Consider the following 17,431-nt stretch of genomic DNA (forward strand, 5'->3'; position numbering starts at 1 on the left):
TGGTAAGCATTTCACAATACATGTATGTCAAATCATTTTGCTGTATATCTTAAACACGTACAATTCTATACGTCAATTACGTCGCAATAAAACTGGAAAAATATTATACAAAAAAGAAAAGTATGACAATGCCTCATCAAATAGAGGCTATCAAGAAGAGATATAACTTATTTTAGAAATGGAAATTAAATAACTGAAGAGTATAATAATTGAAAATTTTACTAAAGAGACTCAATAGAAAATTGGAACTTGGAGAAGAAAGAATCAGCAAACTTGGAGATAGATTGACAGAGAGTCTACAAGCCAGAGAACAGAGAGAATAAAATATAAAGAAATACAAACAGCTCTGGGATCCCTGGTGGCTCAGTGGGTTAAGCCTCTGCCTTTGGCTCAGGTCATGATCTCAGGGTCCTGGGATCAAGCCCCACATTGGCTTCTCTGCTCAGAAGGGAGCCTATTTCCCCCTTGCTCTCTGCCTGCCTCTCTGCCTACTTGTGATTTTTTTTTCTCTCTCTCTGTCAAATAAATAAATAAAATCTTAAAAAAAGAAAAAGAAATATGAACAGCTCTGGAGAAACACACAACACAACTATAGATGCCAACATATATGTTATTGGGAGTACCAGGAGAGGAAGCAAAAAAAAAAAAAAAAAAAAAAACCTAGAAAAAAAATTAAAGATCCAATGGCTAAACACTCTCAACTTAATTAAGATAATTTATTACATATTAATAATACTATAATATATAATACATGATTTATATTACATATTGACATATGCATTTTATTATATATATATATATATATATGTCTATATATCTAAGAATCTCACTAAAAGACAAAGACAAAGAGAAAATTATGAAGGCAGAAAGAGAAAAACACATCATGTACCAGTGAGCCCTGGTAGATTAATGGGTGACTTCTAATCAGATATAATTGTGGCCAGAAGGCAGTGCAATGACATCCTATTCAAAGTGCTGGAAAGGAAAAAAAAATCCTTGTCAACCAGAAACATTATTCCCAGAAAAAGCATCTCTCAAAAATTAAAGTAAAATATAGGCATTCCCAGATAAAAAAAAAACAGAATTTGTTGCTATCAGATCTTCCTTGAAAGATAAAGGTTGTCAGGCTGAAAGTCATCCCAGACAGTAATTTGAATCCAGACACACAAAAAATGAAGAGCATCAGTAAATTCATTCATATAAGACAGTTTAAATGCACATTTCTTCCCCTTTCTTCTTTTAACTGACTTAAAAAGAAACGATATAGAATAATATGTATGTAATTATATTATTAGGACTATACATGTATAAATGTAACATATTTGACAATAATTGCACAAAGGGCTTGTGTGGAAACCCAGGTGTACTGGTATGAGAAAATGACACCACATGGTAACTTGAATCCACGGGAACAAATGAAGAGAACCAGAAATGGTAAGTAAGATGGTTAAGTAATGGTAAGTAAGATGGTTTGTTATCAAACTCCATAAATGTACACTTGTTATCCTTGCTTCTTCATAAAAACATATAAAGTGACTAATTTACAGATGTATATTGGTATACAGTATATAATTTGTATAATAGTAACAATACAAAAGGTGGAAGAGGAACTCTATATAGTAGTATTCCTATATTATACTGGAATTAGGTAAGTATATATCTGAAATAGACTCTGATAAGATTCATACTGAGGGGCGCCTGGGTGGCTCAGTGGGTTAAAGCCTCTGCCTTCGGCTCAGGTCATGATCCCAGGGTCCTGGAATCGAGCCCCGCATCGGGCTCTCTGCTCGGCGGGGAGCCTGCTTCCTCCTCTCTCTCTGTCTGCCTCTCTGCCTACTTGTGATCTCTGTCTGTCAAATAAATAAATAAATAAATATTTTTTTAAAAGATTCATATTGAAAAAATGATGACATAGAAGACAGCAGCTAACCTCCCTCACAAAGACCAACTAGATAGCTATCCATGAGCAAAAACAGATCTGGGAGAGCTCTGGAGTCCACATAAGAAATTTCAACAAAACAGTGGAAAGAAAAAACAGAGAGAGAATAACTGTACTAGAAGAGAACCCAGTTTCATTGAGCCTGCATTACCCCATCCCCTAAGCCAGCATTGCTTAGCATCCAGAGGGAACTTCCCAGATAGAAAAAGTTCCCCTCAGCAGGAAAGGAAGAGCAGGGTGAGTGACCAGCTTACCCAGACTTTGTTCCACTCCGACTGGAAAAGCTGAGATGTCCAGAGATGGTTAAGAACAAGGAAGAAAAGCAGGGACTATTGAGAGCAGCCATGCAGTGGGAGTAATCACCATTTACCTGCCCTGCAACAAACCCAAAAGATTTTGCCACTGAAGAAATCGGTAGCCAGCACAGCCACTGAAAACCCCTCTGCAGATTTCCCTACCTTTGGCCCCACAAATATTTATGTTCCCTGATGTTAGCTACTTGAGTCTCTCCCTACTCTCTCCCACTTTTGACCCTACCAGAGCCTGGAAACTGCACCAGCAGCCAACCTAGGCCCCTGTGATTATGTCAGTGCAAGACACCATCCTGGAACCCATCGCCCACTATCCTACATGTGCTTTAGGCTTACCCCTATAACTCTGCATTATATGCCACTGGCCTAATGCCTATCACCAACTTCTACTGAAGTCTGCATGCCCAAGGGGAGACTGTGCAGCCACAAGAGAACATACCAACAGCCAAGAACCCCCAGTTCCTTGTGGGCTCAAATCAGGCCTGTTTTTGTGTTACTGGTACACACCACTATAACACCTGAAGGTAGCCTCTAGCTATGCACCAGCATGCCTCCAGCCTGACTGCTGTCACTGGACTCCACTGCAGTGTGCACACTAGATAGAGATCACAACCATGGGAAATCATGCTGACAGCTAGGGCCTTGCAGTTGCCAGTGTGTCAAAATTGACTCTGGCCATTGTTGCTTTTCCTGGGCCCTCCCACTGTGTGTGTATATACATCTTCTCCCTGCCACTATACAGGTACCTGCAGCTGGCCCCTGTAGCTATGTGTGTGCACAACACCAACTCCAGCCACCATTGTCTGATGCCTGCTCTTGTCCTTAGCCACTCATCTGGAGATAATGCTGAGGTCCCCCACAGCCCTTGCAACCACTGAGGATCCCTTGAAATTCTTGCCAAGGACCACATAGTTGTCAATGCTGTGCACCCCAGCACCCTAAACTGAAGAAACATCACACCCACCCATCCCTCCATACCTACACATACCATGCCACTACAAACTCTAACACTCAGTGCCCTCAATCACTAGACCTGAGGTCATAACATGCTTGAGTATGCCCCATCCACAGGTGAAAGTCTTCACTTACTAAAGCCAGTCCATAAAGTCAGAAAGAGAGGACTCCTTCTTTAACTGTGTAGACATCTGTGCAAGATTGTAGGGATCATAAAGAAGCAGGAAGTCAGGTTCCACCAAAGGAATATAGTAAACCTCCAGTAACTGGCCCCAAAGAAATGGAACTCCAGGAATTAACTGACAGAATTCAGAGTAATTATTGTAAAAATGCTCAAGGAGCTATAAAAGAACACAGATAAACATATTGATTATTTAAGGAAAGAAATATAAGAACAATATAAGAAGCCAACAAAGAGATAGGAAGCATAAAAAGGAACCAAAAGGAAATTTGGGAAATGAAGAAAGTCATTTGGAAATTACTGAACTGAAGAATTCAATGGAGAACTCCAACCGCAGATTGGGTGAAGCAGAGGAAAAAAATCACCCAAAACAGATCAACTGAAATTATCTAATCAGAGGGGCAGAACATAAATGAATGAAAAGGAATGAAGAAAGCCTACAGGATTTATGGGCTATCATTAGCAGAAATAATGCATATGTCACTGGAGTCTCAGAAGGAAAAGAGAGGGAGAAAGGGTAGAAAGCTTATTTAAAGAAATAAGGGTTAGGAACATCCCAAATTGGGGGAGAGATTTGGACATCCAAGTTCACTTCAACCCAAAATAGTCTTCTCCAAAACATTATGAAATAAATCCATCCAACATCAAAGTAATTAAATTTTAAAAGCAAGAGAAAGAAAATTTCTCTCATAAAAATTAACTCCCATGTGGCTATCATCAGACTACTCAGCAGAAATTTTTCAGGTCAGGAGAGAATGGGATAATATATTCCAAGGGCTGAAAGAAAGTGCCAACCAAGAATATTTTATCCAGCAAAGTTGTCCTTCAGAAATGAAGGTGAGATAAAAACTCTAACAAAGAAAAGATGAAGGAGTTCAGCACCACTAGACCTGCCTTACAAGAAATGCTGAAAGGAGTTCTACAAACAGAAATGAAATGATGATAATTAGTAACATGAAAATATAAAAATATACAGCAAACTGGTAAAGAAGTATATGGTCAGATTCAGAATATTCTAATACTGTAATATGATGGTATATTAACTAACTCTAGTATAAATGTTAAGGCACAGAAGTATTAAAAATCCCTATAACTATAATAATTGGTTAATATGTAATAAGAAAAATGTAAATTGTGACATTAAAAATATAAAAGTGAGGGGCGCCTGGGTGGCTCAGCATGTTAAGCCTCTGCCTTCAGTTCAGGTCATGATCTCAGGGTCCTGGGATGGAGCCAAGCATTGGGCTCTTTGCTCAGCAGGGAGCCTGCTTCCTCCTCTCTCTCTCTCTCTCTCTCTGCCTGCCTCTCTGCCTAGGTGTGACCACTGTCAAATAAATAAATAAATAAAATCTTTTAAAATAAATAAATAAAATATAAAAGTGATTGAAATTAAACTGTTATCAGAGTGAAACACAGTTATGTGTGTATAAACATATACATACATATATAAGTATATATATGCACATATGTATATACAAACTTATATATGTGTGTAGTATATGTATATGTACAAATGCATATATGTACTATATATGCATATACTTACATATATAGTTTTATGTTAGCCTTAGGCTAGCCACAGAACAAAAACCTACAGTGGAATCACAAAAGATTAAAGAGTACAGAATTAAAGTATGCCACTATGTAAAATCATCAATTCACAAAGGAAGGCAGCAAGAAGAAAGGAACAAGGGAACTATAAAATAGCCAGCAAAGAACAAAGTGGCAGTAAGTTCTTATCTATCAATATTTACTCTAAATATAAATAGATTGAATTTTCCAATAAATAAATACAAAGGAGCTGGATGGGTTAAAAAAAAAAAAGAAAAAAGAAAAAAGATCTACCTATATGTTGCCTAGGAGACACTCACTTCAGCTTTAAGGATACACATAGACTAAAAGTAAAGGGATGGAAAATGATATTCCATGCAAGTACAAACCAAAAGAGAACAGGGGTATCTATATCTGTATCAGACAAAATGGACTCTAAGCCAATGGCAACAAGAGACAGATATCATTGTATAATGATAAAGTGGGACTACCAGCAAAATTAAAAGATTCTGCACAGCAAAAGAAACCATTGACAAAATGAAAAGACAACCTAGGAATGGGAGAAAATATTTGCAAATCACATATAAGGGATTAATACACAAAATATATAAGGAACTCATACAACTCAATACCAAACAAACAGTCCAGCTTAAAAATGTCCAAAGGATGAAATTAGGCATTTTTTTCCAAAGAATACATACAAATGGCCAACAAGTACATGGAGAGGTGCTCAACATCACTAATCATCAGGAAAACGCATAACAAAACTACAATGAGATATTGCCTCACACCTATTAAAATAGTTAACATCAAAAAGATGAGATAACAATCATTGGTGAGGCAGTGAAGAAGAGGGAAGTTTGGTGCATTGTTGGCAAGAATGTAAATTGATGTAGCAACATGGAAAACAATATAGAGATTTCTTAAAAAAATTAAAAATAGATATACCGGGGCACCTGGGTGGCTCAATGGGTGAAGCCACTGCCTTGGGCTCAGGTCATGATCTCAGGGTCCTGGGATTGAGCCCCGCATCGGGCTCTCTGCTCAGCAGGGAGCCTGCTTCCTCCTCTCTGCCTGCCTCTCTGCCTGCTTGTCATCTCTGTCAAATAAATAAATAAAATCTTTTTTTAAAAAAATAGATATACCATCTGATCCAGCAATCTCACTTCTAGTATATATCCAAAGGAAACAAAGTTACTATCTTGAAAAGACACCTGCACTCCTAAGTTCACCTCAGCATTAGTCATACCAGCTAAGAGATAGAAACAATATAAGTGCTCCATGGATGGATAAAGAAGATGTGGTATATGTATACAACAGTATATTATTCAACCACAAGAAAGAAGGAAGGCCTTCCATTTTCCATAACATGGATGAACGCTGAGGGCATTATGCTAAGTGAATTAAGGTAGACAGAGAAAGACAAATGCTTTTTTGGCAAATCACAAAACTGATCTCACTTATACCTGGGATATTAAAAAAACAAACTTACAGAAACAGATGAGAGATTTGTGGTTTCCACTGGGCAGAGGGTGGAGGGTGGGGGAATTCAGTGAAGACAGTCAAAGGGTATACACATCCAGTTTCAAAACGATTAATTTCTGGGAATGTAGGTGAACAACAGATAATAATGATATACTGTATATTTGAAAGTTGCAAAGAGAGTAAATTTTACAAGTTCTTACCACACACAAAAATGTTTAAGAGGCATCAGTTGATTAAGCATCTGACTCTAGGTTTTAGGTCAGGTCATGATCTGAGGGTCATGAGATCTTTGTCAGGCTCGATGCTCAGTGCAGAATCTGCTTGAGATTCTGTCTCCCCCTCTCTTTTTGCCCCCCCCCACCATGTACTTATGCTCTCTCTTTCTAAAAATAAATAAATAAATCTAAAAAAATGTGTAACTGTGAGAGGTGATTGATGTGTCAGCTAACACCATGGTAATCATTTCCAAATAAATACAAATATAAAATCACTACTCATATATCTTAAACGTACATAATTTTATATGTCAATTATACCTCTGTAAAGTTGAGGGGGAAAAGAAGAGCAGGAATCACTTCCCAACTTATTCTCTGAGCCAGCATTATCCTGATACTATAACTAGACCAAGACATTTGCAGAAAACTACAGACCAATATATCTTATGAATATAGATGAAGAAAAATCCTCAACAAAATACTAGCAAGCTGAATCCAGTAATATATAAAAAGGAATGCACACCATGATCAAGTGGGATTTATCCCAAGAATGCAAGGTTTGGTTAACAGATGAAAATCAATTATTGTAATACCTCACATCAACAGAATAAAGGACATGTCGACATCTTTCATGTCGACAGATGCAGAAATGCATTTGAAAAAATTTAACATTCTTTCATGATAAATACACTCAACATGTAGGAATAGAAGGGATATTCTTAAACTTGATGAAAGCCAACTATAAAAATTCCACAGCTAAGAGCATGCTTAATGGTGAAACTGAATAGGTGTCCTTTATAATCAAAAACAAATCAAGAATGTTCCACGCTGTCCCCCTCTTCAGATTGTACCAAAGATTATAGCCAGGGGAAGAAAATGAAATAAAAGGCATCCATATCTGAAAGGAAGATATAAATCTATTTTTATTTGTAGATCATGAAATGTTATTTACAGAAATTCATAAAGAATTCACTAAAAATTAAATTGGTAAGTAAGTTCAGCAACATTAAAGGATACAAAATTAATATACAGATTTAAAAAATTAATTGTATTTCCATCCACTTGTAAGGAATAATAAAAAATGAAGTTAAGAAAGCTAACCCATTTCTATAGCATCAAAAGAATAAAAATACTTAGAGATAAATTTAACAGAAGTAGAGAATCTACTCTGATGGGTTGGGAATTTACTGAACATGAGTGGAATAGTTGTTGCTCAGAGTAAGAGCTCACTAAAAATGATTCAAAAGTATCAATATTGAACTACAGGGAAGCCTTTGTTCTTTACCAGAAAAAGAGGTCCCACCCCAACTCTCTCTCCGGCTCCTTATCCTACTGGCTGTGTGATTTTAGAAAAGTTTTGTAACCTTCTATGCTGTCATTTCCTTATCTGCAAAACTGCTACAATAGCGATGTGTACATTAATGATCACTGAAAAGGTTGTATGAGAATGATTTTGTAAAACAGGGTGCTTAGCTTGAATTAAGGGCTTTCTCTGTGTTTATTTTTATTATGCCTCAAGTTGCCAAGAGTAGCCCTCACCAATGTACCAGTTCACAAAAGTTATTTTAAACCACTGATATCTAAATATAATGTCTAGCTTGCTTCTACTTCTGATCCCCTATAATTCTATTCTCAGCACAGGAGCACTCTTCCTGCTTATGCTCTCTCTCTCTCTCTCTCTGTCAAATAAATAAATAAAATATTAAAAAAAAAAAAAAGCATAGATCAGATCACCTTAGTTCTCTGCTCAACCCTGCAGCAGCTTCCCACTGCACTCAGAATAAAGACCAAAGTCTTCCAAAGCCTACTGGAACCTACACAAGCTGTCTGTTATCTTCTCACGGACCTCACCTTCACCCTTCTGCTCCTCACTCATATGACTCCACCACTGTTAGCTCCTTTCTTGGACTACACCAGCATGCATACAATTAGGAGCCTTGCACCAGCAGTCTTCTCTGCCCTCGACATCCTCCTAGCTAACTCCCTCACCTTCATTATCTGCTCAAATATCACCTACTCACTGAAGCCTCCTCCTGACCAATAGTCCATACCATCTCCAGTACTCCTGGTTGTCTTTACCCTATTTCATGTTTTCTTTTCTCATAGTACACATCACCACCTAAAAACTACGTAGTGAACAGTGAGCAGCACTACCTAGATTTCTCCTTCAGGACTGAAAAGCTTTACCCTCAGCTGGGCCTGTGCCCTACTGAGAAACATCAAGTATAGGCCTCTCCCAGAATTGCATATGCTGGCGGCAGCTGCCTGGACCAAGGCCACACCGCTTTCTGGGGTGCACCCTGCATTCAGTAACTGCTCAAAGAGGTCATGTAAGTGGTCAGTCTCCTCACCCAACTTGGGACACTCTGAAGGATAACTGCAGCCTCAGAACTCCCCATGGGTTTGGCTGAGGCTCTGCTGTATCTGCTTCACAGATGAAATTATCTCTGAGCCCATTTCCTGCGGTCTCCCTTCCCCACAGGGCTGATCCCAAGCGTACTCTCGTCCTATGCACTAATCTGTTTCAGTCTGCAATACCTACATTTTACTTACTTGTTATGCTTATTAACCATATCTCGAGTACCTTAAAAGTGTCTGGCACACACAGGACTATTTGTGAAATGAATGCGGAAATAGATATTTTCAACTGGAGAAGAAATTTCTGAAACCTTAAAAAATAGTTAAAATCACCTTTAGTTTTATGGATATAAAATTTTATTCACTGAAATAAATTGTCTGGTATTAACCTAAACAACAGAGGTAGAAATATATGAGACTTCTAGACCTTACTTTCAGTATAATTTATAGAAGGAAAATGTATCTTTTTTTAATTTCATTTTATTTTTCCAGCGTTCCAAGATTTATTGTTCATGCATCACACCCAGTGCTCCATGCAGTAAGTGCCCTCCTTAATACCCACCACCAGACTCACCCATCCCTACACTCCCCACCCTTTATGTTAGTGTTGTGGTACTAGCAGCTTTCCTTTTTTAAAAAAATCCCACACACCTATTTTCCTGCATATATAAAAAGATTAGGCTAAAATTTTATTTCATATATCTTTTACTCAGAGCATAATGTTAACAGTTTTATTCTTTATAACCTTCCAAATTATCAACATGATCTATAAGTTTCTTCATATACATTCAAAATATTTCCCATTTTTGCTGATTTCTCAATTAAATAATTTCTTTTGTTTTTTCTTTTCTTTTTACTAGTTCTTTTAAAATATGGGGCATGAAATTTGACACAGTACTGAAATCAGAGGTGAGTCACACTGAAAAGATGCTCTAGAAATTCTAAAATATTCACAAAAGATTAATTTAATTCTTAAGACACATGTGAAGGGTTGAATTTTGATTTTCATTAACAGTACACTCATGATGGAAGACTTTGTATTAGACCAACCTCTCACTGAAAAGAAATAGAAAAAGATTTTGGCCTCTTGAATCTATATCTGTATCTATCTATCTATCTATACACACACACACACACACACATACATACACACGCACATATAAAACTGAATTATATATGTAAGTTATGATATATTAATATGTTATATAATTATGATTAATATATGTCAGTCATTGTATGTATATTCCAATATATGTTATATATGTTCTATGTTGTATATAAATTCTACTAATTTAGGGGCCCCTGAGTGGCTCAGTGGCTTAAGTCTCTGCCTTTGGCTCAGGTCATGATCTCAGGGTTCTGGGATCGAGCCCCACATCGGGCTCTCTGCCCAGTGGGGAGTCTGCCTCCCCCTCTCTGTCTGCCTCTCTGTCTACTTGTGATCTCTCTGTCAAATAAATAAATACAATCTTTTTAAAAATTCCACTAATTTATATATGTATGTAAATTATTATATACTAATATGTAATATAATTATGATTAATATACATTAGTCATTGTTTACATATCCTACCTTACTACAATATATAGTCTACATTGTGTATATATTCTAAAATCTCTATTTTTTTTTCAGGGGGCTAAGGTCCTGGAGAGAATGGAGCCCCTGGAGTAAATGGAAACACCTTCATAAGAAACTCATATTCAACAGTTTTTCTCCCAAAGCTCTTGCAAATCAAAACCTGCATGAAACAGAGAGACTGAGCCTAGCAGAAGGCGACAGTTTGGCAGCTGGGGAACAGAGCTGAACTTTAAGCAATCATATGGTGTTTTAAAAATCTGTGTTTAGGGCAACCATAGCTGTTGAGTCTGAAGGGGTCAAGATTTCAAAAAGAAGGAAAAATATTAAGGCGAGTTCGATTTCCTGCAGCACATTTCCTTAAATTCATAGGGTCCAGAGGTTGAAACACTACGAAAAAGATAGTGGGAAACGGAACAGGACTTTGGCAGTCTGACAGTAATAAGAAATCAAAAATTAGATATCAGAGCCCACTAAGGAGGAGGGGCCCCGGTAAATCACTTCAGACTTCTGAGACTCAAAAGGGGCTGTTACCCTATGGAAGGGCAAATCTGAAAAGGAAAATCCCTCTCAACAATGAAATTCAGCTTCACATCAGCTCAGTAGGTAGTCTGCCACAACTCCAACGGCCTGCCAGAAACAAAAGTAAATTCTGAAGAATACACCACCATGCAAAGCCTGAAACTACCTTGATGATTCTTTGAATCAGTGAAAATTCTTTACATTCGATAAATTACCATGCACACCAGAAAACAGAAATAAGGAAATAAAGGAGCAAAAACTAAAGGGAAAAATAATATAGAAACAGAATAGATCCAAAGGTAATCAGGATACTGAAGTTATCTAATGTGGACTTGAAAATAACTGAAAAATATGTTCAAGAAAATAGATAACAAGATGGAAAATATTTTCAGAGAATGTCAATATTTAATAAATAATCAATAGAAAATTATAGAAATAAAACAGTCAACAAACTAAAAGCAGATTGGACAGAGCAGAAGAGTCATAGTTGACTGGAACATATCCAAACCAAAGCATGGTAAGACAGAGTAGAACCCAAGACAAGTGTGGGACATAAAAAAATGTAACATGAATCAAAGTCCAAAAAATGGAGAATAAAGACTGTGGGGGAATAGGCAATGAGCAAAAAGACATTTTGATTGAGAATTTCACAGGCCAAGGCACTGGATGGGCTAGCTGGGCCACAGCTGCAGGTGGCCTCTGTGTCCCCTCGAAGAGCATCTTGGATGCGCTGGAGAGCAGCTTTTTTTTCCCCGGTCCAGGTCCTCAACAGTCACTCGAAACCCCGGCTCAGGGGGTGATGGCAGCCTCAGAGGCTCCCCTCGCCTGTGTGGCAGCAGAGGAAACTTGCGTTTTTGGGGCCTGGAACAGTCAGCTGGGGATGAATAGTTCCTCTGCGCTGCCTTCTGCCCCGTGGTGGTATCGGCAGCCTTTTCCGGCTGGTTCTTTGGCAAAGTGCAGGCACTCTGGCAGGACACAAGAGGCTCTCTTGGCTGACTTTTTTGGGGGACCTCGGGGGCTGCGAGGCCTGACTTGTGGCCAGACGCCTCTTTTTCTGGACCGGGTGGCAGCCCCTGGTGGTACTGTAAGAACTGGTGATGGCATTTCGAGTGGGGCAGGAGCTCCTGTGGGAGCTGGGGGACTTCTTATTGTATGGGTCTTCTGAGCTCTTTCCTGGGGACGGCTCTCAGCAGAGGCCCAGGCCTGGGCACAAAGGAAGAAAGGCCTCCGTGGACCCCCAGGCGCCTAAATGCCCCCTGTGGGGCCTCAGTGCCTTTAGGGTCCTTTCTGTGAGTCTCTATCTGGGCTGTCCCTTTGCCGCTCTGTCTGGGATTTCTGCTCACCTGCTCCGCTGTGGAGTCACCATGGTCATTTCTGGGTGTTGAGGGCCGCAGCCCAGTGATGACCCGCTTCTGCAGCAGACAGGGGGTGACCGTGTCCTCGATGGACTCGGAGCGGCAGCGGCAGGACATCTGTGATCTGGCATCTGACAGCACTGATTTCAGCCGGCAGCCCCACCTACAGGAGGAGGTAAGAAGCCCCAGAAGAAAGCGGGGGTCGCCAGGGTCCCGGAGTAGCTTCTCCAAGCTGCTAGGACGGAGCGCGGATGCCAACTTGCGGGGTACTTGGAAGACCGCCTGTGAGTGGACCCCGGGGCATGGACCGCCGGGCGAGCCCTGGCCTCCAAGAGTTGTCTGCGGCCACAGTGAGCCCAGTGGGGGCGGACCAGCCCTCCTGGCAGGTGCGGACCCCGCAGAGCCCGGGGATGGGGGGAGGAGCATGGCCTGCTCAAGGAGGTGCCCATAGAGCAGTCCGGTAAGGTCAGACGCTGAGGATAGCGAACTAGGCTCGCAGCGCTCTCCTTCAGCTGCCAAGTCACGGCTGAAGGCCTAGAGCACAATGCAGGGCCTGTTGCCAGGACACAGCTTTAGAACCTGGAACCTGAGGAGTGAGCGTGCGTGCAGGAACCCCTGTGCACACGCACAGCTTCTGTTGGGTCACTGCCCAGTGCAAGAATCAGGCCTGCAGAGGCGCCATGGGGGGGGTCAACTCCCTCGTTCCCAACCCTTGGGGGATTCACAGATCTCTTGGGCTTGAAGGCAGAACTGAGGAAGGGGAACGGGAGTGCAGTGGGTGCCAGCCATCTCCCCTGGCTGGGCCTGAAGCACTAAGGGACAAGAGTTGGTCCCACAGCCGCGCCCCTGCAGACCCATCAGCCGGGCGTGGCAGGGCTACATGCATTTTCTCTTCCCTGGGCAAGTGCCTGCATTGCCTCCTTCTCTGGGTGTCAGGCCCTTTGGTTCTGGGTGACATCTTGGACGGTGGGCTCACATGTTGTGTGACTCTGGCCTCTAGGAGACGCTCTGAAGACCTTTAGGGTTCTTTACCCATTTTGATTAATCCAGCAACAGGGTGAAGGTCCAAGTGGGCATTCCTGGTGCTCACAGTCTTAACTTGATCGTGGCACAGGGTCAGAAGGTCATCTGGAGCCCTTGCCCACCTCGTTGCCAGGAGAAACACATCTGGGGCACAGACGTGACAAGTGGTTAGTGACTTTAACAGAATCCCTAGAAGAGAGAGGCCCAGTTCAGAAGATGAGTTCATCTGGGTTGTCAGTCAGGAGGGTTCCACGCAAGGTGCTGTTGGCATGAAAGTTAGAGGCAGCCGGGACCCCACGTGAAGACATCAGGACTGTGGCCATGCCTGGCTTCCATGAGGACCTCCATGTCTGGCTGGGAGCAGAGCTTCCCACTCCAGGATTGCGGCAGCTACTGTGGGCCCCAGGCCCGGTGGGCAGCTTTGCAGCCCAGAGGCCTCTGTCCCAGCCCCTCCTCTGCCTCTCTGCCCCCCGGAGCAGCTCACGCTTTACCTGCTCTACAGCCTGGGGCTCTTGGTAACACCTCATTGAGGAGAACTGGAGTTCTACTTATAGAGAGAGCTGAAAATCTACTGTGTAGACAACAGGGAGGGGTCCAGAAGTGTCTGGAAACTGAAAGAAGTGACCTGAGTGGGTCTATGTTTTGCAACTCAGCCTGGCAGCAGTGTGGTGGGCAAACTGGGGAGAAGTGAGGATTGGAGAGGGACCAGCAAGGAGATCGGTTCGGTGATCCAGGTGAGCAAAAAGGAAGGTGAACCTGGACAGAGGCTGGGGGCCAGGAGGGGCCAGGTCAGAGGTCGAGGGACCAGGACCTGAGGGTGGATTCCTCCTGGAGAAACCTGGGCAGGAGTTAATGGTAGTGACCAGCTCCATGGAGCAACAGTCTTGGAGATGAGGAACAACAGATAAAATACCTGGAAGGGACTGGACTGAGGTGGGGGAGGAGACACATTTCCTCTGAGGGCTGCCAAGGAGGCTAGAGAGCTTGGAGCATAGCAGAAGGGGGCAGGCATTGGATGGAGCCCTGGGGAGTTGATGCCCACCCCACCCCCCAGGGCAGATGAAAGAGATATTTTCCTAATGCTAAGCTGCCAAGCATTCCTCCATACTGCAAACAATCAACTTTCTTTTTATTTGGCAGGAAAATCCCTAATGCATTTCCCTGGATGCCCCAGAATTTGGGCCTTCTGCCAAATAAAGATCTGGGACCCCTGTTAAAAAAAAAAAAAAGTGATAAAAGATATCAAGTGACATGTGGAAGAATCTCACTGAATCCTAAAGCAATTTTGAGAAAGAACAACAAAGTTGGAAGTAACACAATTCCAAATTTCAAACTATACTACAAAGCTGTAGTAATCAAAACAGTATAATACTGGCACAAAAACAGACACACAGATCACTGGAATAGAATATATAATGCAGAAATAAACCCATGTCAATTTATGACAAAGGAGGTAATAATATATAGTGGGGAAAAGACAGTCTCTTCAACAATGGTGTTGGGAAAACCAGACAGCTACATGCAGAAGAATGAAACGACTTCTCACATCACACACAAAAATAAAGTCAAAATGGACTATAGAGACCTAAGTGTGAGACCTGAAACCATAAAATTCCTCAAGAAAACATAGGCAGTAATTTCTCTGACAAAAAGGCTTTACCACCATATTTATGGATTCTCCTCAGCCAAGGGAAACAAAAAATAAATAAACTATTAGGATTATACCAAAATAAAACACTTTTGCACAGTGAAGAAAACCATGAACAAAACAAAAAGATAGCCTGCTAAATGGAAGAAGATATTTTCAAATGACATATCTGATAAGGGTTAACATCCAAAATATATAAATAGATAATAGATAATAGATAAATAACTTAGATAAATAACAACTCAAAACCAAAATCATCATCAACATCATAACATTAATCATATTAAATCATATTTTTAAAAGGATGTAAATAGACATGGTTCTAAAGAAGATACACAAATAACCAAAAGGCACATAAAAAGATGCTTAACACCATTAATCATTAGGGAAATGCAAATCAAAACCATAATAAGATATCATTTTCTAAACAGTGAATTCTGGAACACTGAAAAGAAATAAAATAAAATGAAAAAAAATCACTTTCTACTTGTCAAAATGACTAGTATCAAAAAGACAAAAAACAACTGTTGGTGAGGACGTGGGAAGAAAGGAACCCTTGTGCACTGATGGTGGGAATGTAATTGGTGCAGCCACTATGCAAAACAGTATGAAGTTACAAAATATTGTTTCATACAAAACAGTATGAAGTTACCTCAAAAAATTAAAAATAGAAATACTATATGATCTACAAATTCCACTACTAGATATTTACTCAAAGAAAATGAAAACATAGATATAGATGCAGTGAAAAGAAGTGCCATCTGTACCCCAATGTTTATAGCAGCAATGGCCACGGTCACCAAACTGTGGAAAGAACCAAGATGCCCTTCAACAGACAAATGGATAAGGAAGATGTGGTCCATATACACTATGGAGTATTATGCCTCCACCAGAAAGGATGAGTACCCAACTTTTGTAGCAACATGGACGGGACTGGAAGAGATTATGCTGAGTGAAATAAGTCAAGCAGAGAGAGTCAATTATCAGATGGTTTCACTTATTTGTGGAGCATAAGAAATAGCATGGAGGACAAGGGGAGATGGAGAGGAAAAGGGAGTTGGGGTAAATTGGAAGGGGAGGTGAATCATGAGAGACTATGGACTCTGAAAAACAATCTGAGGGTTTTGAAGGGGCGGGGGGTGGGAAGTTGGGGGAACCAGGTGGTGGGTATTAGAGAGGGCACGGATTGCATGGAGCACTGGGTGTGGTGCATAAACAATTAATACTGTTATGCTGAAAAAAAATAAATTTTTTAAAAAGATAAAAAAAAAATGAAAACATTAATTCAGAGATATATAATCCCTATGTTTATCAGAGCATTATTTACAAGAGCCAAGATATGGAAGCAACCCAAGTGACCACTGATAGGTGAATGGATAAGGAGTATGTGGTGTATATGTATGTATGTATGTATATACACATATACACAGAGAATGGAATATTAGTCACCCATAAAAAGAATGAGCTCTTGCCATTAGCAGCTACACAGATGGGCCTAAGAAGGTATTATGCTAAGTGAAATAAACCAGATAGAGAGACAAATACCCTATGATTTTACTGATGTGTGGAATCAAAAAACAAAACAAATGAGCAAATAAAAAGCAGAAACAGACCCATAAATATCAAGAACAAACTGACGGTTGCCAGAGGATAGGGAGGGCAAGAGGATAGGCAAAATGCATAAAGGGGAGTGGAAGGTGTAGACTTCCACTTATGGAATAAACAATTCATGGGAATGAAAGGTACAGCATAGTGAACAGACTCAGTGGTATTGTAATACTGTTCTATGATTGACTGATGGTAGTTACACTTGGGGTGAGCATAGCATACCATATAGACTTGGTGAATGACTATGGTGTACATCTGAAACTAATGTAATACTGTATGTCAACTATACTTTAATTAAAAAATATAAAATAGTCTGAATGACAATCAACTGTGGATAGCATTATAAGTTATGGTATATCCCTCCTCCCTCTCCTCCATCTCCAATCACACTAAATCTTTTCAGAGTTCTCTAATACACTGTCTAAATGTCTCTACTGGAAAACAAATCCTTTGTTCCATTACTTATTCTCTCTTTTAGTGAATGACCCACCCATACTGGACCACCCTTCCAATTTTGGATTTTGATGAAATACCACAAACTATGTGACATACATCTGATTTCCTGGCTGAAGGGACCTGATGATATAACAAAAAAGCACAGAGAAAAGTTGAAGGTGAAGCTTGACTAATGGCAAGCAGGGAGATGGGCAGATAAAGCCCCTTCCTTTCTTCTACTGTGGACTATGTTGAGACATGTTTCCTTGA

The sequence above is a fragment of the Mustela nigripes genome, chromosome 15, assembly GCF_022355385.1.
Source record: "Mustela nigripes isolate SB6536 chromosome 15, MUSNIG.SB6536, whole genome shotgun sequence".
Lineage (NCBI taxonomy): Eukaryota > Metazoa > Chordata > Mammalia > Carnivora > Mustelidae > Mustela > Mustela nigripes.